The 24,431-nt window shown below is 49.1% G+C and overlaps 1 non-coding gene across 1 annotated transcript; it reads right to left on the bottom strand.

The window, feature by feature from the left end:
- Positions 1 to 12,012: 12,012 nt before the first annotated feature.
- Positions 12,013 to 12,094, bottom strand: trnas-uga. Its single transcript has one exon. It is a non-coding gene; the product is annotated as a tRNA-Ser (tRNA).
- Positions 12,095 to 24,431: the final 12,337 nt, after the last annotated feature.

The following is a 24,431-nucleotide window of genomic DNA, read 5'->3' as shown; positions in this document are numbered from 1 at the left end:
AAAGCAAAATACTCATTGAACAGGTTTACTATTTCCTTATTTTCCCTTACAGTCTCATCATGACCTGTCTATAATGGTCACAGTTCCCTTCACCACCCTCTTTCCCTTAATATATTTACAAAAACGTTGGTTGTTATCTTTTGTTCCTTTTATAAGATATTTTTCAGGTTTCTTTTGCGTATCCCTTGTTATTTTGCAGTTTTACAGTTTCCTCTTTCAGTTCGATTTCCATTTCCCTCATGTTTGTGTAAGTTCACTTGGTGTTGTCTTTTTCTGCGTTTTTTTGACCATGGCTGTATAATCACTCGAAATGAATCTTTGTCTTATTGGGGTATGCATGGTATAGGGTGGCACGGTAGCACAGTGGTTAGCACTGCTGCACTGCTGCATCACTGCGCCAGGGATCTGGGTTCGATTGCAACCTTGAGTGACTGTGTGGAATTTGCACTTTCTTCCCGTGTCTGCATGGGCTTCCTCCAGGTGCTCCAGTTCTTCACACAGTCCAAAGATGTGCAGGTTTGGTGGGGTTACATTGTTTTGGGGATAGGGCGGGAGAGTGCTCTTTCAGAGGGTTGGTGCAGACTCAATGGGCTGAATGGCCTCCTTCTGAACTGTAGAGATTCTACGGATTCTATGGAACAGTGATGGCCAGTGGTTAAGGAGTTGGACTTGAAATCTAACGGGATCTCCTGCTCACTGCGGACGGATGTTTCAAATCAGCCGTAATCTTATTGAATGGCGGAGAAGGCTTGAGTGGATGAGTTATTCTCCTAATTTGTAAGTAGCAAATGCTTATTTGGAGATGCACCATTAGATTTATCCATTAACAGCTCAGCTCAACTTAATTCTTTCCACTCCCTAAACCCCTTCCTTCCCACTGCTGTATTTGCCTTTTTTCATTGCATGTTATCAATTATGTTAAACTGTTAATTTTGCAAAATCATTTAATAATAAAATTGTGCAGGCATGAATTCATCGCAAACATGTTAACCATGCGAATCTCTCGGCACGAAATTCCTAAAATTGCACAACATTGATGGGCGTCCTGCCGGGAGCAAATCCAAGCCAGCCTGTTAGATTGTGCCCAATGTGTGTAATATTGCATGAGCTAGGAAAATGGGGTGAAAGATCTGTGACTCTCGCAATATGAGAGACTGATGGTGGTGGGAATTGGGTGGGGTGGGGGTTGGAGGGAGACGCGTGGGGTTTGGGGACGGGGGGCGTGTTGCATGCTCATTTCCCAAACAAAGTCCCACATGTACACAGAATCTTGCCATTTAAGCCAGAGCTCCGCCTGACATAACCTCAGGGGTTTTGAATTGGTGTAAACATTGCATGAAGCATCCGCTTTGACTAACGTGATTAGAAAACGCTACACTCAGCAGTGTAGGAACATAGGAACAGGCGTGGGCCATTCGGCCCTTCAAGCCTTCTGCTCCATTCAGTAAGATCATGGCTGACCTGATTGTGGTTATTAAGAGATTATTAGCTAAGAAATTATTCTGCAAGTTGCCCCTCGAGACATGAACATGTTCCTTCCTATTTCTGTTTGGAAGCTCCCACTATGATTAGCACAAAGGTGCCCATGGAATGTAGTAATCTCCCTCAGAGTAGCTGTACCTGTACCTGCACCGCTACCTCTGGTGTCCCCCAATGATCTATCCTTGACCCCCTCCTACTTTCACATCTAAATGCTGCACCTTGGTGAAATATCCAAAGGTGCAGGTTTTGCCGGGGGGGGGGGGGGGCAGGATTTCTGGACCGTGACAGCAAAACTAGCGCCAAACCTGGACCGATTCAGTGACTGCAGAGGGGCTAGCACCGGCGCCACGTGGAACACCATCGATTCCAAGAAGAAGCAGTGCGGGATTCACTGGGTCCGCGATGGACACTCAGAAGGCTGACAAGCTGCAGCCGCACATACACACTTCACTCCCCACTCATCCAAGCCAGAAAGATGGCACTGCTTATGCTGGAGCGCGCCCATCCTGCTGATGGGTCCGCTGCGGCCAGAGGGCATCTAGGCGACTACCCTGGGGCGAAACCCATACGATCTGTGGCCCTAAGTTCACAGTGGGCTCTTAGTGGCATGGGCAGCTGCATGGCTGCCTTGTTGGCTGCGCCAATGGTGTTCCGTGCCCGTCCACCAAAACTGCACAGCCCACCTCCTGACACCCCAGCTATTCACCCCGGTCCTGACAGAAGCCCCCCAGCCAGAGGCACAACTGTCAGCAAACTATAACAATGTTGGGCACTTCCCGTATCCCCTCTCTCACTCTCAACAGCCACAACGCCAGTTTCATAATTTTTAAAAGCACAAGTGAACCGCGCCATCGGAAATCCGGCCATTATCTGCACCAATGTCCATGGGTTTGCAATGGTTTCTTATCCTTCGGCCTCCAAACATGATACTTTGATAAAGCAACGAGCCATCACATCACAAACAGAACACAGCAGTGAGCAAGAGAAAACTGGAGCATTCGACAACCATTTTTGTATGGGTACTGTCGCCATGAAACCTGGAGAGCCAGGGCTTTTCCAGAGACAATTTGCCCGTGAATTTCTCCAGAAGAGGAGGAGACAGTGTGAGTGTACAAGGGGTTGATATTTTAGTTACACTGGGGAAATCTCTTAAAGGCACATTCAGGTACACTGTGTTGTGTCTGTAAAATCTCAGACACTTCGACCAGTTTGTTACTCAAATATTTTATCTAGATGTCTTTATTGGCGAGGTGAACAAAGGCCAAAACAATTGTAAAATTCAAACAAATTGATTTAAAAAGCAGTCAAATCAGTTATCCTTAAATTATCCCAAAATAATACTAAATGACCCCAAGATTCATCATACTACCAAGCCTATGGATTCAGTCGCGCTGATGGTCTGATTCTCTAAGTCTCGATTTCGTCAGGGTCTTTGTTGCGAAGGTGGCTCTCACACATTGCTTCCTTCCCTCTCTGGTGAGTCATCGTGATTGTCTCTGCATGGAGTCTTCGTTACTGGGGGTCCAGGGCTTTGATTCGTATAACCCTCCCCGTGCCTTTCCAGAATGTTTTCTGCCCCCAGCCGATGAGGTCATGGAGTGAATTCTCCCTCTGTGTACCCGAACAAATGCCAGAATGTGGCGATTAGGGGATTTTCACACTAACTTAATTGCAGTGTTAATATAGGCCTCCTTGTGACAATAATAAAGATTATTATGAAGGTCTAGTACGGCAGCAAAGCAAGTCCAAAGCATTAATATGATATAAATATATATAACAAATTGGAATGGTAAATCTTATGGGATGCACAGTGGCATCCCCATGGCACTGTTGCACAGTGCTAACACTGCTGCCTCACAGCGCCAGGCATCCAGGTTCAATTCCAGCCTTGGGAGACTGTGGAGTTTGCACATTCTCCCCGTGGGTTTCCTTTGGGTGCTCTGGTTTCCTGCCACAGTCCAAAGATAGAGATGTGCAGGATAGGTGGATTGGCTATGTTAAAATAATCTCTTGGTGTCCAAAGATGTGCAGGTTGGGTGGGGATGCGGGGATAGCATGGGGATATGGACGTAGGTTGGATGGTCTTTCGGAGGGTTGGTGAAGATTCGATGGGCCGAATGGCCTCCTTTTGCACTGTAGGGATTCAATGATTATTAAATAGTAGGCATTAAAAAAAAAGCAGATGCATATCCACTTTCCAATGAATCATTAGGGAACAACTCCTGCTTCTCTCTTACTCTGGTGGTTTCAAAGATTCAAATGTTTTACTTTGATGAATGAGATAACATGATGCTGCAGGTAATAACAAATACGTTTGAGATCAACTGGCAACAAGTTAATCAATTTAACTTGGGAAAGGCAAGGATTTTCATATATTGAAACAGAAGAAATCAATGATCAAGATGTAACTGAATTGAGAAGTCATAGTATTACGGATAAAGGGCAACTGACAAAGATTAATAAAGAGGCAGGATAGCTCTTGGAATATAAGATTATTTGCTGAGTGAAAGGCTGACTCATAATATGCTAATTATGCAACTAACATAAATTAGTTGAGGTGTCAAAATTGATGGCGGCAGCCTCTATCCTCCCAGGAACTCTGATAAGCCACAGTGCACTTACTGTCGCACAGAAAACCACAATACTATCTGAAAGAGCAAACTACTGAGGTTGTAAATCAAAAGATCACATGTTTGGGATCAATGCAAGTCAGTCACTGAAGTCAGATATTTTCACAACATTTGAAATGTTATCCACCACAAAGGTCAGGAAGGCCCCCAGGGATTAATCATGTTGAAATATAGCGTCATCCAGAGAAAACAAGCAGATATATCAGGATTGATTAACAAGATGTTGCTATTTACTGTGTGGAAATTCTTTCCAGTTGGTTTCATACCAGATTTCATTAACTCTTCCATTACCAATCACATCATAAACAGGATGTTAATATAATGTTAAAACAGAAGTGCTTCCAAGGAGAGAATAAACATATTAAAATATATGTACTGAGTAAATTGATAAATTGGTTTGTTGTACTTCTAATTCTCATGCATTTCCAATTAGGGTTTTTCCCGACCTCTGCAATAGATTTGTATCAAGCACGTGTTTTCCACTGTTTAGACCAATGCTTCCCATAGTTTTCCCACCCCATGTTACTGCTTCACACTTGATTCGACTCCCAGGAATTGGGGGGTTGATGAGAGTTAATTCAGGGGGCGTTGAAAATATCAAACCACCAGACTACGGACACACAATCAAAGAAAAGACACCAGGCTGCATTCTCCGATTTCCAGGCTATGTCTGGAGGATCCGTGGCGTTGTTACGTGGGGAAAATCGTTGCTGTCCCAGCGCAGTATTAGCGGGGGGGGGGGGGGGGGGGGGGGGCAAGCACAGGAGCACAGTGGTTAGCACAGTTGTTCCACAGCTCCAGGGGCACAGGTTCGATTCCCGGCTTGGGTCACTGTCTGTACGGAGTCTGTACGTTCTCCCCGTGGCTGCCTGAGTTTCCTCCGGGTGCTCCAGTTTCCTCCTACAGTCCAAAGATGTGCAGGGTTAGGTGGATTGGCCATTCTAAACTGCCCTTAGGTTAGGTGGGGCTACTGGGTTATAAGGATAGGGTGGAGGTGTGGGCATAAGTGGGGTGCTCTTTCCAAGAGCTGGTGCAGATTCGATGGGCTGAATGGCCTCCTTCTGCACTGTAAATTCTATGATTCTATGATTCGCCGATCCTCCGAGAAGCTTGCAGCCGTGATAGGTAAAATGATATAAACACCTGGAGAATTGTGCATGGCGACGACCTGCAGCGATTGTGCCGTTCAACATGGTGCTACCCGTGTGCGGACCCGACTTGCCAGATAGTGACCCCTTGGACACCCCCTCGCCATCCCCAGGCCACCCCCACCAGTCCCCCCCAGCCCTCGCAGAAGCCATCCCCCGGCCTGCAGCACGGCTCCCGTCTGTGGTGGCGCTAGACGCAGCCGCCACGCTGGGTTCCTGATCGCTGTCTGGAACTCGGCCCATTGGGGGAAGAGCATCGGGGGAAGGCTTTCAGGTACACCCTGAGGACGTCCCAACGGCGTGTGCCGCACTCCTCGTATGCTCCGTTTTGGAAGGGGCAGAGCACACGAAAACAGGCCAGTTACCATCCTTCAAATAAACCTTGTAGCTAAAATTTCTAATTCCCAGGCCGAAATTCTCTGGCCGTTCCGGTTGGTGGGATCTTCCAGCCTTGCTGACGGTGATTCCCAGCCGTTAATTCCCAAGTGGCAGAGGGTGCGAACAAACAGCGGTGGGACTGGAAGATCACACTGCTGGCGACCTCCACCGCTGCGAAAGACTCCCTGCGGGGGAGGTGGAAAATCCCAGTCCCTGTAACTATTCTGGTAAATCCCTTCTGTCACTCTCAAGCACCCTCACATCCACCTGTTAAACTAATCATACTAATTGGCCCAAATAAACTAAACATAAATTTAAAAACCACAGTTTTGTTCACCAGAAAGATTTTTAAAAAACTATCAGTCACAGCCCGCCATCATCATTAAAGCAACCAATCAAGTCACTCAAATGACGTATTCTGAATGCTGAGCAGTTGTGTGTACTGAGCTCTCTTTCACGACCTCAAGAGATATGATGACAGAACAAATATACAAAAGAGTCCAATAATTCATGGTAAATTATTTCAATTGATGGTAAAATTGCCATTACTCTATTCCAAATCCCGCCTCAGAGGCGTCCCAATTCTCAGGAAACCCCTTTCCAAGACTTTTCATTGTCGAGCTCCTTCCCCTCTGTCAAGGTCTTTTAACTTGACGTTGGCAAAAATAGGCACAGAAATGCGCACACCTTTGGGTTCAACTTCCTTAAAGCCCTCAAAATAGCCACTTGTGGTAATGCATTGCACTTTTTGTGGCTGAAAAAGACTTCTAACAGTCCCCTTCATGCTGCCATCAAAGTTAAATCTATTTCTCCTTGTTACTGATACATGAACCGATCTAAATAAGCTTTCACTGTTATCCTCTATGAAAACTTTTGCTTGGTCCCATAGAATCTATAGAATCTCTACAGTGCAGAAGGAGGCCATTCGACCCATCATGTCTGGACCAACCCTCCAAAAGAGCACCATACCTAGGCCCACTCCCCTGTCTTATCCCTGTAACCCATAACTCCACCTAATCTACACATCTTTGGACGCTAAGGGGCAATTTTCAGTATTGCCAACCCACCTAACCTGCACATTTTTAGACTATGTATGGAAACCAGATCACCCAGAGTAAACTTACACAGACACGGGGAGAACATGCAAATTCCACACTGTCACCCAAAGTCAGAATTGAACCCAGGTCCCTGGCGGCCCCAAACCCTTTTCTGCTTCTGTGAGAACAACTCTAATTTTTAACGTCTTCCATCATATTTATATCCCCACATCCCCATGAAAATATATTGCATTTGAATAGCACCTTTCGTAACCTCATCCGAAGCTTCATATGCTGTAAAGTAAGTGGGCGCGATTCTCCCAGCCACGTGCCGGGCCGGAGAATCATCACAACCGCGCCACGCCGCCCAACGCCGGCACGCGATTCTCCGAGGAGCGGAGATTTGGAACCATTTGCGCTGGCGCATTTGGCGCGGCGCCGGTCGTGGGCTGCTGTACGAGGCCGGGCCGCCGATTCTCCGGCCCAGATGGGCTGGGCGAGCGGCCGCGCGGAAAAAGCAGAGTCCCGCCGGTGCCGTCCACACCTGGTCGCTGCCGGTGGGAACTTTGCGCGAAGGGTCAGGGGCTGGCCTGTGGGGGGAGAGGGGAGTTCCGTCCCAGGGGAGCCTCCGATGGGGTCTGGCCCGTGATCGGGGCCCACCGATCGGCAGGCTGGCCTCTCCCTCCCGCGCCTACTTTGTTGCGCGTCCGGCTCCAGAACCCCCACGCCATGTTGCGTCAGAGGCGGCGCGATCCGTAAAGCCACCGCGCATGCGCGAGTTGGTGCATCACCACTGCGCATGCGTGGGTTGTCGCCACCCCAGTGGGCGCCAGGAGGTGAGGCTGGAGCGGCATGAACTGCTCCAGCACCGGGGGCCAGAATCGCTAGTGCCCGCGCCCGTTTCACGCCATCGGGAAACACGACGGCGCGAACACTCTGTCCCGCGATTGGAGAATCTTGTAGTTCTTGTAGTCCCCATTGTTCTTGTATGGAGAGACAAGTCCCATAAACAACAAGTGATAAATAATCAGATTATCTGTATTGGCTGTCTTGGCTGACGAATGAATGTTGGCCAGGTCAATGGGAACAAATTTGTTCTTCAAATGATGTTGGGGAATCTGAGAGGGCAAATGGGGCCTTAGCCCTGAAAGACAGCACTTCAGACAGTGCAACCCTCCCACTGTACGGTACTGATATTTATTCTGGACTTTTGTGCTCACGTTTCTGAAATGGGGTTGAAGCGCATTACTGTGTAATCCACGGGGGCTCACACTGAGTAACTATAAAACCTCACGAGACCTGGGAAGGTGAATCACAATGGCAGCTGATTTTCAGCCGAAAGAAAAGGCTGCAACATGGCGTACAGCACAGAGGTGCCAACCGGGACTACCAATCATGCTGGTCCCAAACCAGTCAGGCTTTTAAGACGTAATTCTCTGAGTCCCAGCTGATAGGCCTCCACCCCTCAGCGGGGGAGCTTTTATTCCATGAGCCCCACTGGGAGGTCAATCAGGTCACCCCCGTGAGTTTTGTGAGAGTTATTACAGAAACTATATCTAATGTATCAACAAATCCATGGCTTCAATATTCTGTTTGTAGTACACACAGTAGCCCATCCATTATTTTCAAACATTCTTTATTTAAGAAAATGCAGGACTTCAAATCCTCTTTCTTGGGCGTTTCCCACCTGGGACACCTGCTGAGCAGTGCCAGTTTTTAAGGAGATACTCAATTCCTCACAACTAAAATATATTCCAGAGAGGAAGATAGATGAGTACGAGGGATAAAAAAACATCCATGGCTAAATAAGGAGGTTATGGACAATATAAAGGCAAAAATTAAGGTATACCATGTTGCAAAGGCCAGTGGCAGACTGGAAGATTGGGAAACTTTCAACCATTAAAAAGGGTTACTAAAAAAGTAAGAAAAAGAGTTAAGGTAAATTATAAAAGTAAGCTAGTGCAGAATATCAAAAAGGAGAGCAAAAGATTCTATAAATACATAAATAGGAAGAGAGTCGCTAAAGTGAATGTTGGTCCCTTGGAAGATGAAACTGGAGAGTTAATAGTGGGGAACGCAGAGATACTAAACCAATATTTTGCCTCAGTTTTCACGGTGGAAGACACGTGTACCATCCCTACAAAAATGGGTAATTCATAGGCAACAGAAAGGGTAGAACTTAACACAATCAGCATCAATAGGGAAACGGTACTCAACAAACTATTGGGATTGAGGGCAGACAAGTCCCCAGGTGTGATGGCCTACATTCTAGTGTGTTAAAGGAAATGGCAGCAGAGATGGTGGATCCATTGGTTATAATATTCCCAAATTCCCTGGGCACGGGAAAGGTAGCAGCGGATTGTAAAAAATGCTAATATAACGCCCTTATTCAATTGGAGGGATGGGGGGGGGGGGGGGGGGGGGGGGGGGCGCGCAGAATGTAGGAAATTGTAGACCTGACAGTTTAACATCTATTGTTGGGGAATTGTTAGAATCCATTATTAAGGAAGTAATATCAGGACATTTGGAAAGTCAAAATACAATCCATAAGAGTCAGCATGGTTTTGTGAAGGTAAATCAATGTTTGACGAATTTATTAGAAGATATAACAAGCCAAGTGGATAATGAGGATCCTATGGATGTAGTATATCTGGACTTCCAGAAGGTGTTTGATAAAGTGCTGCACAGAAGGTTAATGCACAAGGTTAAATCACATGGGGTTGGGGTAATTTACTAGTTTGGATAGAAGACTGGCTGACGGACAGGAGACGGAGAGTTGGGATAAATAGGTATTTTTCTGGAGGGCAAGATGTTACTATTGGGGTGCCACAAGGTTTCGTCCTTGGGCCCCAACTATTTACAATCTATATTACCGACTTGGATACAGGGATAGAAGGTTCTATAGCCAAATTTGTAGATGACACTAAAATAGGCGGGACAGTAAGTTGCACTGATGAAATAAGAACTTACAAATTGATATAGATATGTTAGGTGAGTGGGCCAAAATGTGGCAGATGGAATTTAATGTGGATAAGTCACCCATTTTGGTTGGATAAATGGAAAAGTAACTCATTATCTAAAAGGGGGAGATTTTCGAGTGCTCCAGTGCAGAGGGATTGCGGTGTCATGGTGCATGAGTCACAGAAAATTAGCATGCAGGTGCAGCAGGTAATAAAGAAAGCAAATTGAATGTTGGCATTTATAGCAAAAGGAATTGAATATAAAGGTAAGGAAGTGTTGTTGCAACTATACAAGGCATTGGTGAGACTGCACTTGGAGTATTGTGCACAGTTTTGGGGTCCCCTTATTTAAGGAAGGATGTAGTGGCATTGGAGGCAGTTCAGAGGAGGTTAGATTGATTCCAGAGATGAGGGGTTTGTATTATGAAGAGAGATTGAGCAGAAACTATTGCCAGACGGTCATGAATCTGTGGCATTTGCTATCCCAGAGTGTGGTGGATGCTGGGACAGTGAGTAAATTTAAGGAGGAGTTAGACAGATTTTTAATTAGTAATGGGTTGAAGGGTTACATATAACGGGCAGGATGGTGGAGTTGAGGCCATGATGAGATCAGCCATGATCGTATTGAACGATGGAGTAGGTTCGAGAGGCTAAATTGCCTACTCCTGCTCCTAGTTTTTATGTTCTAAGAAAGAACTATTCTGTCTAATTCTGCCTTCCAGCTCTTGGTCTGTAGCCCTACAGGTAAAAGCACCTCAAGCACAGATCCTGTGTTCTTGATTAAGAAGAGGATTTCTTGATTAATAAGGGCATTAGGAGTTATGGGGAAAAGGCAGGAGAATGGGGATGAGGAACACACCAGCCATGATCGAATGGCGGAGCAGACCTGATGGGCAAATGGCCTAATTCTGCTCCTATATCTTATGGTCTACCCTTTCCACTTTTAAAGATCTGGGCACCAGGTGCCTCTCTATCCCTCCACTCTGCAGGGAATTTTACCACAAGAATATATTTCAGTTCTTTGTTGCGGGTACAAAGAATTCTGAAGAGTGAATTCTGGGTGAGTTAATGAATAATACATTCTTATGTAGAAAATAGTAAACGTTAATAAATAATGCATGATGGAATACGTCCAAATTCTGGCGCTTCTCAAAGTTTTTCTTGACAGTATCTGCAAAAAAGTCCCATTGAAAAGTAATACCCAATGTATTTTTGATGAGAATTTTAATAATAAATTTTAATAATAAAGGGTCTGGTTTAGCACAGTGGGCTAAACAGCTGGCTTGTAATGCAGAACAATGCCAGCAGCACGGGTTCAATTCCTGTATTGGTCTCTCCAAAAAAGGTGGCGGAATGTGACGACAAGGGGCTTTTCACAATAACTTCATTAGAAGCCTACTTAAGTGATTATTATTGTTATAATTATTATTATAATGATTGACAAATGAAAAGAACATTTTGGGGGACAAGTCCATCCTCACATGATTCCATTTTAATTGACTCCCTAATACTAGGTTTCAGTTTGCATCTCAAAACTTAATTTAGGATGTCTCGTTAAAAATAATAAAATGTGGAATAAGACACCAATTGCACTTAAAAGCAGCTCCTATTTACTGCCATTGCCTCTGTGCACGTGGAGGAAGTGCTCCCCTTAGTGTTGGGACACAAATAAATTCAGCCAGAAAAAGAGAAGGAAGGCTGTTTGAGTGAGAGTCAGGAACGATCCAATAGGCTAATGCAGGTCTTTCTGTTTTCTGATTGGTGTAGGATGGAGGTGGTGCAATGATGGACATGTTGAAGAACAAATGGCAAGAGTTTGCTGATGTAAGGCGGAAGCCCATTCGGATTAAACAATACTCCTCATATTGCACTCATCTTTGCTCACTGTGAGTTATTGGGCTGTTCAAATAACTTTTGCAAACATAATTCAGACAGCAATCACCGATCTGTGGAACATGGGGAAGATTTAAAATGCTCTGTGACTCCCATTGCCACAGCGAGCAAGACCACATTGGACATAGACTTTACATTCCGTGCCCTCTGCAATGATTCAGAATATGCAATGTCCGGAGTTGTGCAAAGTTAAATTCAGTGACCCACCCAATAATGGTCATTCAGACTCGATTGTAACTGACCGGGGCTGAAATTGACAAGAGTTCAATGCTGCCTGTAACCGGGTTGGACAGTCAGGAATAGTGTGAGTAGGGATCAGGTTAATCCTGGGTTCAGGGACCTGGAGCAGACTGTACAACATCACAGCAGCAACAAGGGGGAGATGGGGGCTGCCGGGGGCAAGGAGGGGGGTTTAAGTCTCCCTTGTGCACCTCGCGGTTTCTGTGGGGAAAATCTAAACTGTGTTCAGCAAAATACCAAAGACCGCAGCGAGCAGGGTTCGAACCTGCGCGGGGAGACCCCATTGGATTTCAAGTCCAACGCCTTAACCACTCGGCCATCGCTGCTATACGCAACGCAGTACGGAAGAGCAAATTCAATATGCAGGATGTCACAGTGCAGCAGGTTGCTTCATTCTGGAGTAAAACAGAAAAATAAAATACTGAACAATCTCAACAGGTCTGACAGCATCTGTGGAGAGAGAAGGGAGCTAACGTTTCAAGTCTGGATAACTCTTTGTCATTCTGAAGTCCCAGCTCCACTTCCAGACGATCAGACTGCAAAGCCCAGGTGGGTCTGTGGGATTCCCCTGTGGAAGGGCTGTCTGGATCACACTTTCACCCAGGCACAGTGAATAAACTGCACACAGAAGATGCTGATGCCTGTGACACTCATTCAGCTTACAATAGTTAGAATACTAGCTGAGCAGTAAAAGACCCTCAGCTGTGCTGCTGTCGGGCATTTTGTGATTCTCAATTGGTCAGCACAGCTGGCCAGAAGTTGGACGCACACTGCAAAGAAATGCTGCAAATAATTTCAGTGTTGTGTCTAGTGGAGGATCGAGAATTTTTGGCCTGGCAGTGTTTTTGGTGGCAGGTTTAATCGAGTCATTCAAAAGGGATTTAGACATCATAGAATCCCTACTGTGCAGAAGGAGGCCGTTCGGCCCATTGAGTCTTCACCGAGCCTCCGAAAGAGCAGCTACTTGGGCCCACTCCCTTGCCCTATCCCCGTAACATAATCTGTACATGCCTGGACACTAATTGGCAATTTTATCATGGCCAATCCAGCTAACCTGCACATTATTTGGATTATGGGAAGAAACCGGAGCACCCGGAGGAAACTCACGCAGACATGGGGAGAAAGTGCAAACTCCACACAGTCACCCAACGTTGTTTTCTGAAAAGGAAGACTGTGCGGGGTTAAGGGGAGAAGGCAGAAGAATGGCACCAAGTGAACTGCTCATTTGGTGGGCTATTGTAGGCATGGGGCGGGATTCTCCGGTTCCCCAGCCATGTGTTTCTCGGTGGCACGCCGATCGCTGGCAAAACACTGCCAGTCCGAGAATTCTCGATCTTCCACTGGACACGACACTGAAATAATCGCTGGTGGTGGAATTCTCTGCTCCTGCCGCTTGTCAATGGGATTTCCTATTGAGGCCACCCCACACCACCGATGGGCCAAATGGCTTTCTCCTGCACTGTACCAATTCTGCGAAATGAGAGAGATAGAAGGCTGAAGGTGCCAAGGAGGTGTGTTAGTGAAAGGATTTTAAAGATGATTGAGAATTGAAGGAGTATAGGCAAATAGTTCTGAAAATAAGGGCTGGATGGCTGGGGGATCTGTCTGTGGTCATGTGAGGGTGTTAGTGGGTTAGGAGTCAGGGTTTTGCACACAGGTAACCAGAGTTCGAGGACCGTGAAGGTATGGAAGAGATTACTTGGAGGGTGGGTGGTATGCATGGATTTGTAAATGAGTGCAAGTGTAGACTGCGTGTTCATGTGTATATTGTGATGATCAGTACACAGGACGTGACGTGCCGGTAGCTGCACGATCCGCTCATGCTGAAAACCGGAATACGGTGGTTGAACTCGAATGGTGCTTCTACTGCCTCGCTGGTTTCTGATGAATCGAAGAAAATCCAAGTATGTGCACTGGATAAAAGCAAATTACTGCGGATGCTGGATGTAGAGATCTGGTGCGCCCATCAATTCTGTTTCTTGCTCCACAGATGTTGGGCATTTCCATCATTTTCCATTCGTGCCTCAAATTTCTAATGGCTTTTGTATTTTTTGAACAGTTAGCCATGGGTGTCATTATATTTGCAGACAAGTTGGAGCTGTGATGTGTTTTTCTTATCAGCTTAATGTAGTATTTCTCTTCCCTGTTTACAAATTCTCTGCTTTTATTGCAAAGAGTCAAGCATGCACCATTTTGACATCAACAGGACTGTATTGTAATTCACAGCAAAGTTAGCAGCTCCATTTAAATGTCAAGCAGATATCAGAATTGCAAATGCTTTGTACTTCAAACAGGCACGAGTACTGCAAAAGCTGTGATTGTGTTATCATGCTGTCGACTTGCTGGATTGGTTAGTTTAATCAGGTATTGGTTAGTTTAATCAGCTATTGTTCAGCATAAAATTGATGCCAATTGTATAGGGTTAAATCCCTGTTCCAGCTGAGATAGACCCTGCCCTAACCATGGTGAACCGGACTTTGTCATGGTTTTAGTGAGTAATCATCAAGGACTTGCCTTCAGGCAGAGAACTGAATGAAAAGCATCCTCATGGGCAAACAAGATACGAATTGGCAATTTCTGTATATCTGAAAATTATAAATGTAGCAAATATAACCCCAATCTAACTGTAAATTTGTCTTAAGGAAGAAGGACATACATTTATGTTGCATCTTTCATGGCCTCGGGGCATCCGAAACTGCTTTACAGTAAACTAAGCAATTTTGAAATGTTGTCACTTTTGTAATTTGGGAAACGTGGTAGTGTACCTGCGCACAAAAATATCCCACAGACAGGGAATGAGATAATAACCAAATGGTCTGCTTTTGTGGTGTTGGTTGAGGATAAATATTGATCAGGACTCCAAAAAGACGGCACGGTGACACAGTGCTTAACACTGCTGCCTCACAGTGCCGGGGACCCGGGTTCGATTTTGGCCTTGGGTGACTGTGTGGAGTTTGCATGTTCTTCCCGTGTCTCTGTGGGTTTCCTCCAGGTGCTCCAGTTTCCTCCCACAGTCCAAAGACGTGCCGGTTAGGTGGGGTTGTGAGTAGTGAGCCTAGGTAGGTAAGGTGCTCTTTCAGAGGGTCTGTGCAGATATGATGGGACAAATGGTCTCCTTCTGCACTGTAGGGATTCTATGGATATTAATAAAAGAACTCTTCTCCAAAATAAGCCACGATATTTAAACAAAAATTAGTCACAGGATGTAGGCGTCGCTGGTTTCGGCCAACATTTATTGACCATCCCTAATTGCTTTTGAGAAGGTGGTGGTGAGCTGCCTTCTTGAGTCACTGCAGTTCCTGTGTGTAGGTACACCCACAGTGTTGTTAGGGAGGTAGTTCCAGGATTTTTACCCAGCGACAGTGGGAACAGCGACATATTTCCAAATCAGGATGGTTTGTGACTTGGAAGGGAACTTTCTGTTGCTGGTGTTCCCATGTGTCGGCTGCCTTGTCCTTCTAGCTTTTAGCAATTGTGAGTTTGGAAGGTGTTACCCAAGGAGTCTTGGTGAGTTCCTAGAGTTCATCTTGTTGCAGATGGCTGCTACTGTGCGTCAATGGTGGAAGGAGTGAATGTTTAAGATGGTAAATGGGCTGCCAATCGAGCAGGCTGCTTTATCCTGGATGGTGTTGATCTTCTTAAGTGTTGGAGCTTTACTCATCCAGGCAGTTGGAGAATATACAATTACACTCCTGACTTGCATCTTGTAGGTTGTGGACCGGCTTTGGTGAGTCAGCTGATGAGTTACTCACCGCAGAATTACTAGCCTCTTGTAGCCACAGTATGTAGTATGTACCTGTCCAGTCCAGTTCAGTCTCTGATCAATGGTTACCGCAGGATGTTGATAGTAGGGGATTTAGAGATGGTAATGTCATTGAATGTCAAGGGGTGATGGTTCGATCCTCTCTTGTAGGAGATGGCCATTGCCTGGCACTTGTGTTGCCCAAGTGTTACTCGTCACTTGTCAGCCCAAGCCTGGATATTGCCCAGATCTTGCTGCTTATAGATATGGGCTGAGATGTTTTCTATCATCTGAGAAGGCCGATGGGGCCTTGACCAATTGGTTTAACTAATACAAGTCCCATTCACCCATTACTTAATCCATCATTTCTGGCCATACCTTCAGCTCCCTAGATCCTAAGTGTCAATGGTCAATGTCTTATTAATTGCATTAAGGTTAAGAGAAACAGGCAGTGGGTATTAACTGTCTTTGAGCACAAATAAATAGGGGACTCAGGTCTGGGGTGCACCATCACCCCGGGAATGACATTTTAATCTAACTAGTTAAGTTGCCTTTTGATGTTTTATTTTTGTTCCAGTGCCCCACCTGCGGCTGTCATCCTTATCAGTTTTGTTTTGTTTAATTAGTTGATTTTCTTAAAAGAGTATAAATAGATGACTGGGGAGTGCATAATCATAATAATAATAATCTTTATTCATAGATCATAGAATTTACAGTGCAGAAGGAGGCCATTCGGCCCATTGAGTATGCACCGGCTCTTGGAAAGAGCACACTACCCAAGAACAAGAACAAAGAACAAAGAAAAGTACAGCACAGAAACAGGCCATTTGGCCCTCCAAGCCTGTGCAGACCATGCTGCCCGTCTAAACTAAAATCTTCTGCACTTCCGGGGACCGTATCCCTCTATTCCCATCCTATTCATGTATTTGTCAAGATGCCCCTTAAATGTCACTATCGTCCCTGCTTCCACCACCTCCTCCAGCAGTGAGTTCCAGGCACCCATTACCCTCTGTGTAAAAAACTTGCCTCGTACATCTCCTTTAAACCTTGCCCCTTGCACCTTAAACCTATGCCTCCTAGTAATTGACCCCTCTACCCTGGGAAAAAGCCGCTGACTATCCACTCTGTCTATGCCCCTCATAATTTTGTAGACCTCTATCAGGTCGCCCTTCAACCTCTGTCGTTCCAGTGAGAACAAACTGAGTTTATTCAACCTCTCCTCATAGCTAATGTCCTCCATACCAGGCAACATCCTGGTAAATCTCTTCTGCGCCCTCTCTAAAGCCTCCACATTCTTCTGGTAGTGTGGCGACAAGAATTGAACACTATACTCCAAGTGTGGTTCTATACAGCTGCAACATGACTTGCCAATTTTTATACTCAGTGCTCCAGCCAATGAAGGCAAGCATGCCATATGCCTCTTGACTACCTTCTCCACCTGTGTTGCCCCTTTCAGTGACCTGTGGACATCTAGATCTCTCTGACTGTCAATACTCTTGAGGGTTCTACTATTCGCTGTATATTTCCTACCTGCATTAGACCTTCCAAAATGCATTACCTCACATTTGTCCGGATCAAACTCCATCTGCCATCTTGCTGCCCAAGTCTCCAAACGATCTAAATCCTGCTGTATCCTCTGACAGTCCTCATCGCTATCCCCAATTCCCTCCAACCTTTGTGTTGTCCGCAAACTTACTAATCAGACCAGTTACATTTTCCTCGAAATCATTTATATATACTACGAGCAGCAAAGGTCCCAGCACTGATCCCTGCGGAACACCACTAGTCACAGCCCTCCAATCAGAAAAGCACTCTTCCATTGCTACTCTCTGCCTTCTATGACCTAGCCAGTTCTGTAACCATCTTGCCAGCTCACCCCTGATCCCGTGTGACTTCACCTTTTGTACCAGTCTGCCATGAGGGACGTTGTCAAAGGCTTTACTGAAAATGAAAATGAAATGAAAATCGCTTATTGTCACGAGTAGGCTTCAATGAAGTTACTGTGAAAAGCCCCTAGTCGCCACATTCCGGCGCCTGTTCGGGGAGGCTGTTAAGGGAAGTCCATACAGACAACATCCACTGCGCTCCCTGCACAATCATCTTTGTGACCTCCTCGAAAAACTCTATCAAGTTAGTGAGACACGACCTCCCCTTCACAAAACCATACTGCCGCTCGTTAATATGTCCATTTGCTTCCAAATGGGAGTAGATCCTGTCTCTAAGAATTCTCTCCAGTAATTTCCCGACAACTGACCTAAGGCTCACCGGCCTTGTTCCCTGGATTATCCTTGCTACCCTTCTTAAACAAAGGAACAACATTGGCTGTTCTCCAGTCCTCCGGGACATCACCTGAATACGGTGAGGATCCAAAGACTTCTGTTAAGGCCTCAGCAATTTCCTCTCGAGCCTCCTTCAGTATTCTGGGGTAGATCCCATCAGGCCCTGGGGACTTATCTACCGTAATATTTTTCAAGACTTCCAACACCTCGTCTTTTTAGATTTCAATGTGACCCAGGCTATCTACACACCCTTCTCCAGACTCAACATCCACCAATTCATTCTTTTTGGTGAATACTGATGCAAAGTATTCATTTAGTACCTCGCCCATTTCCTCTGGCTCCACACAGAGATTCCCTTGCCTGTCCATCAGTGGGCCAACCCTTCCCTGGCTATACTCTTGCTTTTTATGTACGTGTAAAAAGCCTTGGGATTTTCCTTAACTCTATTTACCAATTACTTTTTGTGACCCCTTTTAGCCCTCCTGATTCCTTGCTTAAGTTCCTTCCTACTTTCCTTATATTCTACACAGGCTTCGTCTGTAATATCTCTCGTTATCCAAGGTTCCTGAAATTTGCCATATTTATTCTTCTTCCGCACAGGAACATGCCGGTCCTGAATTCCTTTCAACTGACATTTGAAAGCCTCCCACATGCCAGATGTTGATTTACCCTCAAACATCCGCCCCCAACCTAGGCTCTTCAGTTCCTGCCTAATATTGTTATAATTAGCCTTCCCCAATTTAGCACATTCACCCTCGGACCACTCCTATCCTTGTCCACCAGGACTTTAAAACTTTACTGAATTGTGATCACTGTTCCCGAAATGCTCCCCTACTGAAATTTCTACCACCTGGCCGGGCTCATTCCCCAAGACCAGGTCCAGTACAGCCCCTTTGCTAGTCGGACTATCTACATATTGCTTTAAGAAGCCCTCCTAGATGCTCCTTACAAACTCTGCCCCATCCAAGCCCCTAGCACTAAGTGAGTCCCAGTTAATATTGGGGAAGTTAAAGTCTCCCATCACACCAACCCTGTTGCTTTTACTCCTTTCCAAAATCTGTCTACCTTCCTGCTCCTCTATCTCCTGCTGGCTGTTGGGAGGCCTGTAGTAAATCCCCAACATTGTGACTGCACCCTTCTTATTCCTGATCTCTACCCATATAGCCTCGCTGCCCTCTGAGGTGTCCTCCCATCGTACATCTGTAATATTTTCCCTCACCAGTAGCGCAACTCCTCCACCCCTTTTACACCTCCCTCTATCCCGCCTGAAACATCTGGGGCGGGATTCTCCGACCCCCCCGCCGGGTCGGAGAATCGCCGGGGGTCGGCATGAATGCCGCCCCCTCCGTCCTCCAAATTCTCCGGCCCCCCCAAAAATCGCCCTGGCGTGAATCCCGCCGCCCGCCTCGGAGAATGGCGGGGACTGGCGTGATGCTATGGGCCCCGGGGCTGCCCGAATTCTCCCGGCCGGACGGGTCACGTCGGCGTAAATTAAGCCACCTATTTAACGGCATCAACCAGTTGTGATGGTTGACGCTGCCCAGCGTGGAGGTAGGTCTCGGCGTGGGGTGGCCGCAGGAGAAGTGACGGCGCGGCCGCAGTTGGTGGGGAGGGGTGTGTGTGTGTGGAGTGGGGGGTGTGTGTGTGTGTGGAGTGGGGTGTGTGTGTGGAGTGGGTGTGTGTGTGTGTGGATTGGGGGGTTGTGTGGAGTGGGGGGGTTGTGTGGATTGGGGGGTTGTGTGGAGTGGGAGGGTTGTGTGGATTGGGGGGGTTGTGTGGAGTGGGGGGGGTTGTGTGGAGTGGGGGGGTGTGTGTGGAGTGGGGGGTGTGTGTGTGGAGTGGGGCGGGTGTGTGGAGTGGGGTGTGTGTGTGGAGTGGGGGGTGTGTGTGGAGTGGGGGGTGTGTGTGTGGAGTGGGGAGGTTGTGTGTGGAGTGGGGTGTGTGTGTGTGGAGTGGGGTGTGTGTGTGGAGTGGGGGGTGTGAGTGGAGTGGGAGTGTGTGAGTGGAGTGGAGGGTGTGTGTGTGGAGTGGAGGGGGTGTGTGTGGAGTGGAGGGGGTTTGTGTGGAGTGGGCGGTGTGTGTGGAGTGGGGAGGATGTGTGCAGTGGAGGGCGTGTGTGTAGAGTGGGTGGTGTGTGTGGAGTGGGGAGGGTGTGTGTGTGGAGTGGGGGGTGTGTGTGGAGTGGGGGGTGTGTGTGGAGTGGAGGTTGTGTGTGTGGAGTGGGCGATGTGTGGGGAGGGTGTGTGTGGAGTGGGAGGGGTTGTGTGTGGAGTGGGGGGTGTGTGTGGGGTATAGGGTGTATGTGCAGTGGGGGGGTTGCCCATATCTGCCACCTGATGGCACACCTGGCACCGCGTGGCACTGGGGGAGGACACCCTATCCCAGTGGCCATCAAGGTTACGGTGACCCTGAACTTTTATGCCATGGGGTCATTCCAGGTGGCGAGTGGGGACCTGCCCGGCATCTCGCAGGCTTCGGTGCACCGGTGCCTCCGGGCAGTTACAGACGCCCTATATGCCATTGCGGACCGCTACATCCAGTTCCCTGTGGGCCGGGCCAGCCAGGATGCCCGGGCAGCGGGCTTCGCTGCCGTGGCCGGGTTTCCCATGGTCCTGGGTGCGATCAATGGGATGCACGTTGCTGTGCGGCCACCTGCAGAAAACAGGGCGGAGAACAGCTACAACGATGCCCTGGCAGCGACCAGGGGTGTGATAGAAGGTGCGTTGGGCTGCTGAAGATGCATTTCAGGTGCCTGGACCGCTCTGGAGGGGCCCTCCAGTACCTGCCAGATAGGGTCGGTCGCAGACTGCACACCACGGCACCAGCCAACCACCCTCACCGCCCCCCCCACCCACCCACCACCAACCACCCTCACCCCTCCCACCCACCCACCACCAACCACCCTCACCCCACCCGCATGCACATGACCCCTCCATTGCACATCCACCTGCGGTACAACTGGCCGGGCTCACATGGTGGCCGGTGGAGGCGTGTCTATTGCAGGCCATGGAGGATGATGACAAGCCGCTCTGTGATGAGCTCTGGGCTCCACATCGTTGGACAATGTCTGACCCATGGCCACAGTAACACCCTCCACCCAGACCGTCCTTGCATGTGGCCGTGACACTGTAGCGCACAGTCCGGGGGGGAGGGGGCCACCTGAGGCCAACATTCTATACTCCTCACACATACACTGGCGGTCACCTCACACCACACCCTCGCACGCTTCGGACAGAGCACAAAGGCAGCTTCTGTAGGCGTGAAAGTGATTTTAATAACAAACAGTTCATACATGTGTCCCAGCCCCTATAACTCATCTGTGCCCTGCACCCGTGCCAACTTACTCAGTGTCTTATTGTTTAGGGCTGAGTTTAGGAGAAACTTCTTCACCCAAAGGGTTGTAAATCTATGGAATTCCTTGCCCAGTGAAGCAGTTGAGGCTCCTTCATTACATGTTTTTAAGATAAGGATAGATAGTTTTTTGAAGAATAAAGAGATTAAGGGTTAAGGTGTTCGGGCCGAAAAGTGGAGCTGAGTCCACAAAAGATCAGCCATGATCTCGTTGAATGGCGGAGCAGGCTTGAGGGGCCATGTGGCCTACTCCTGCTCCTAGTTCTTATGTTCTTATGTTTGGCCTTACGGGCCCTTTGACTACGTCTAGGTGGTTCCCCAGACGGTACAGCAGAACTGGAGGTGGACTCCTATGATTCCTGCCCTGTGACTCGGGATTACTTCGGCTGCCGTTTCCTGAGGCGGCCCGGCCTAGATGGGCCAGGCTGCGACTTGGGTGACTGGGATGGCAATCTGCCAGCCTGTCCTGCCCATTGCCCACCTGGGACGGAAGGGGGAAGTCCGAGGTGTTGTGGTGTTCCGGGACCTCCCTTACAGGGGGGACCCGGAACGAGCCTCAACACCTCCTCCTCCCTCAGGGTGCCTGATGGCCCCCGGGCCTCAACATGGGTCAGGGGTGCGAACGGTCTGACCATCCGACGCCCCCCCCCCCCCCCGACACCTGGTGCTGCCAGTCATGGAGGCCCGCCCAGGTATCAACAAGGGTCTGCAAGTTTGCAGCCATGGAGCTCAGGGAGTTGGCCATCCCTGTCTGTGTCTGGGTGATGCCAGGCAGCACCTAGGCAATGGCACCGATACCCTCAGCGATGGCCTGCTGAGACTGGGCCACTGCCTGCAGAGACTGGGCCATGGCCTGCAGAGACTGGGCCATGGCCTGCAGAGACTGGGCCATGGCCTGCTGAGACTGGGCCACAGCGTTGAGCGCCTCTGCGATCTGTCGCTGGCTCTGGCTCATGGCTGCCTGTGAGAGGGCAGACATGTCCTGGGCCACAGACGCCACCTACACGGAAAGCCCCAGGCCTTGCATACTGCTCCCCATGCCTGACACCGTCACCCCCATTGCCTCCACCCCGGACGCCACCCTTGCGGTTTCGGCCTGAGTGGCACGCATGACCGGCACCACTCCCTGCTCCTGGATGCGGGTGGACACCTCCAGCTGCCTTTGCAGCTGCCACAAGCCGGCCTTCACCCCCTTCGATCGTCCCTGGGTCCGTGACTGCATCGGGTCTATGGGTGGGTGTGGTAACTCCGGGAACCCGGGACCCGTCTGGGCGGCAGATGGTTGCTCGCGCCGGGCTGCCCTCCGACCGCCCGGCCCCTCGGCTGCTCCGACCTCCACCTGCTGTGGACGGCTGTGTTGTGCGCACCAGTGAGTGTACCAGAAGCCTCATCGCTAAAGTGCCCAACCGAGGTTAGTGTCTCTGCGATGGTGAAGGGTGTGGGAGATAGCAGTGGCGTTGTGTTGTGCACAAAGTCCATGGTCCCCATGGGGTGGTGGTTCTTGTCCACCCGTCCCTGTGTGTCAGTGTCCTGTGTGTCTGTGTGCTGGGGAGGTGTGTCCTGGGTAGGTGTGTCCTGGGTAGGGGTGTCCTGGGTAGGGGGTTGTCCTGGGGTAGGGATGGCCTGGGTAGTGGTGTCCTGGGTAGGGGTGTCCTGGGTAGGGGTGTCCTGGGTAGGGGTGTCCTGGCTCGGCTGCGACGGGGTCCTGTGGCTGTCCCCCTCGTTGCTGGGTGTGGCCCGCCGGCGTTGCCGCACTCGCACGAGACGGGGGCGTCGTCTCCCTGGTGCTCCGGGTCTGTCCCTGGCTCGTGGCCGCCCTGGAACGTCCTGGGGGCATCATATGCCTGATGGGCCGGGTCTTTCCCTGTCCCGTGGCCGCCCAGGATCGTCCTGGGGGTGGTTGGCATTCGCGTGGATGGGTGCCGCGACGTTTGGTCCTGCAATACAGTAGAGCTTGCATGGTTAGACACGCAGATGGGGATGGGGGAAGGGGGATATGGGGGAGGGGGATATGGTGGAAGGGGGATATGGGGGAAGGGGGATATGGGGATATGGGGGGAGGGGATATGGAGGCTATGGGGGGGAAGGGGAATATGGGGGATATGGGGGAGGGGGATATGGGGAAGGGGATATGGGGGAAAGGATATGGGGATATGGGGGAAGGGTGATATGGGGAAGGGGATATGGGGAAGGGGGATATGGGGGAAGGGGGGAAGGGTGATATGGGGGAAGGGGATATGGGGAAGGGGGATATGGGGGAAGGGGGGTATGGGGGATATGGGGGGAAAGGGGATATGGGGGGAGGGGATATGGGGGATATGGGGGAGGGGGATATGGGGAAGGGAGATATGGGAGAAAGGATATGGGGATATGGGGGAAGGGTGATATGGGAAGGGGATATGGGGAAGGGGGATGTGGGGGAAGGGGATATGGGGTAGGGGATATGGGGGAAGGGGGATATGGGGGGAAGGATATGGGGATATGGGGGAAGGGGATATGGGGAAGGGGGATATGGGGAAGGGGGGTATGGGAGATATGGGGGAATGGGGATATGGGGGATATGGGGAAAGGGGGCTATGGGGATATAGGGGAAGGGGGATATGGGGGGAAGGGGGATATGGGAGTAGGGGATATGGGGGTAGGGGGATATGGGGGATATGGGGATGGGGATATAGGGAAGGGGGATATGGGGGAAGGTGGATATGGGGGATATGGGGGGAAGGTGGATATGGGGGAAGGGGATATGGGGGTAGGGGGATATGGGGGAAGGGGGATATGGGGGAAGGGGGATATGGGGATACGGGGGAAGGGGGATATGGGGGGAAGGGATATGGTGGGAGGGGGATATGGAGGTAGGGGGATATGGGGAAGGGGGATATGGGGAAGGGGGATATGGGGAAGGGGGATATGGAGGAAGGGAATATGGGGAAGGGGGATATGGGGGATATGGGGGAAGGGTGATATGGGGGAAGGGGATATGGGGGGAGGGGGATATGGGGAAGGGGGATATGGGGAAGGGGGATATGGGGGAAGGGGATATGAAATGAAAATGAAATGAAATGAAAATCGCTTATTGTCACTGGCATGTGGCAGAGGGAGTAATCCCGAGATTACAACCCTAGAGGTCCTGTCTTTTAACTTTCTGTCTAGTTCCCTGAACTCCTGCTGCAGGTCCTCATGCCCCTTCCTGCCGATGTCGTTAGTACCAATATGTACAATGACCTCTGCCTGTTTGGCCTCCTTCTTCAGGATGCCCGCTACCCGTTTGGAGACATTCTGGACCTTGGCACC

The sequence above is a fragment of the Scyliorhinus canicula genome, chromosome 16 (genome assembly GCF_902713615.1).
Source record: "Scyliorhinus canicula chromosome 16, sScyCan1.1, whole genome shotgun sequence".
Lineage (NCBI taxonomy): Eukaryota > Metazoa > Chordata > Chondrichthyes > Carcharhiniformes > Scyliorhinidae > Scyliorhinus > Scyliorhinus canicula.
The sequence above is the reverse complement of the archived record's forward strand: the minus strand, read 5'-3'. Positions and strand labels throughout refer to the sequence as shown.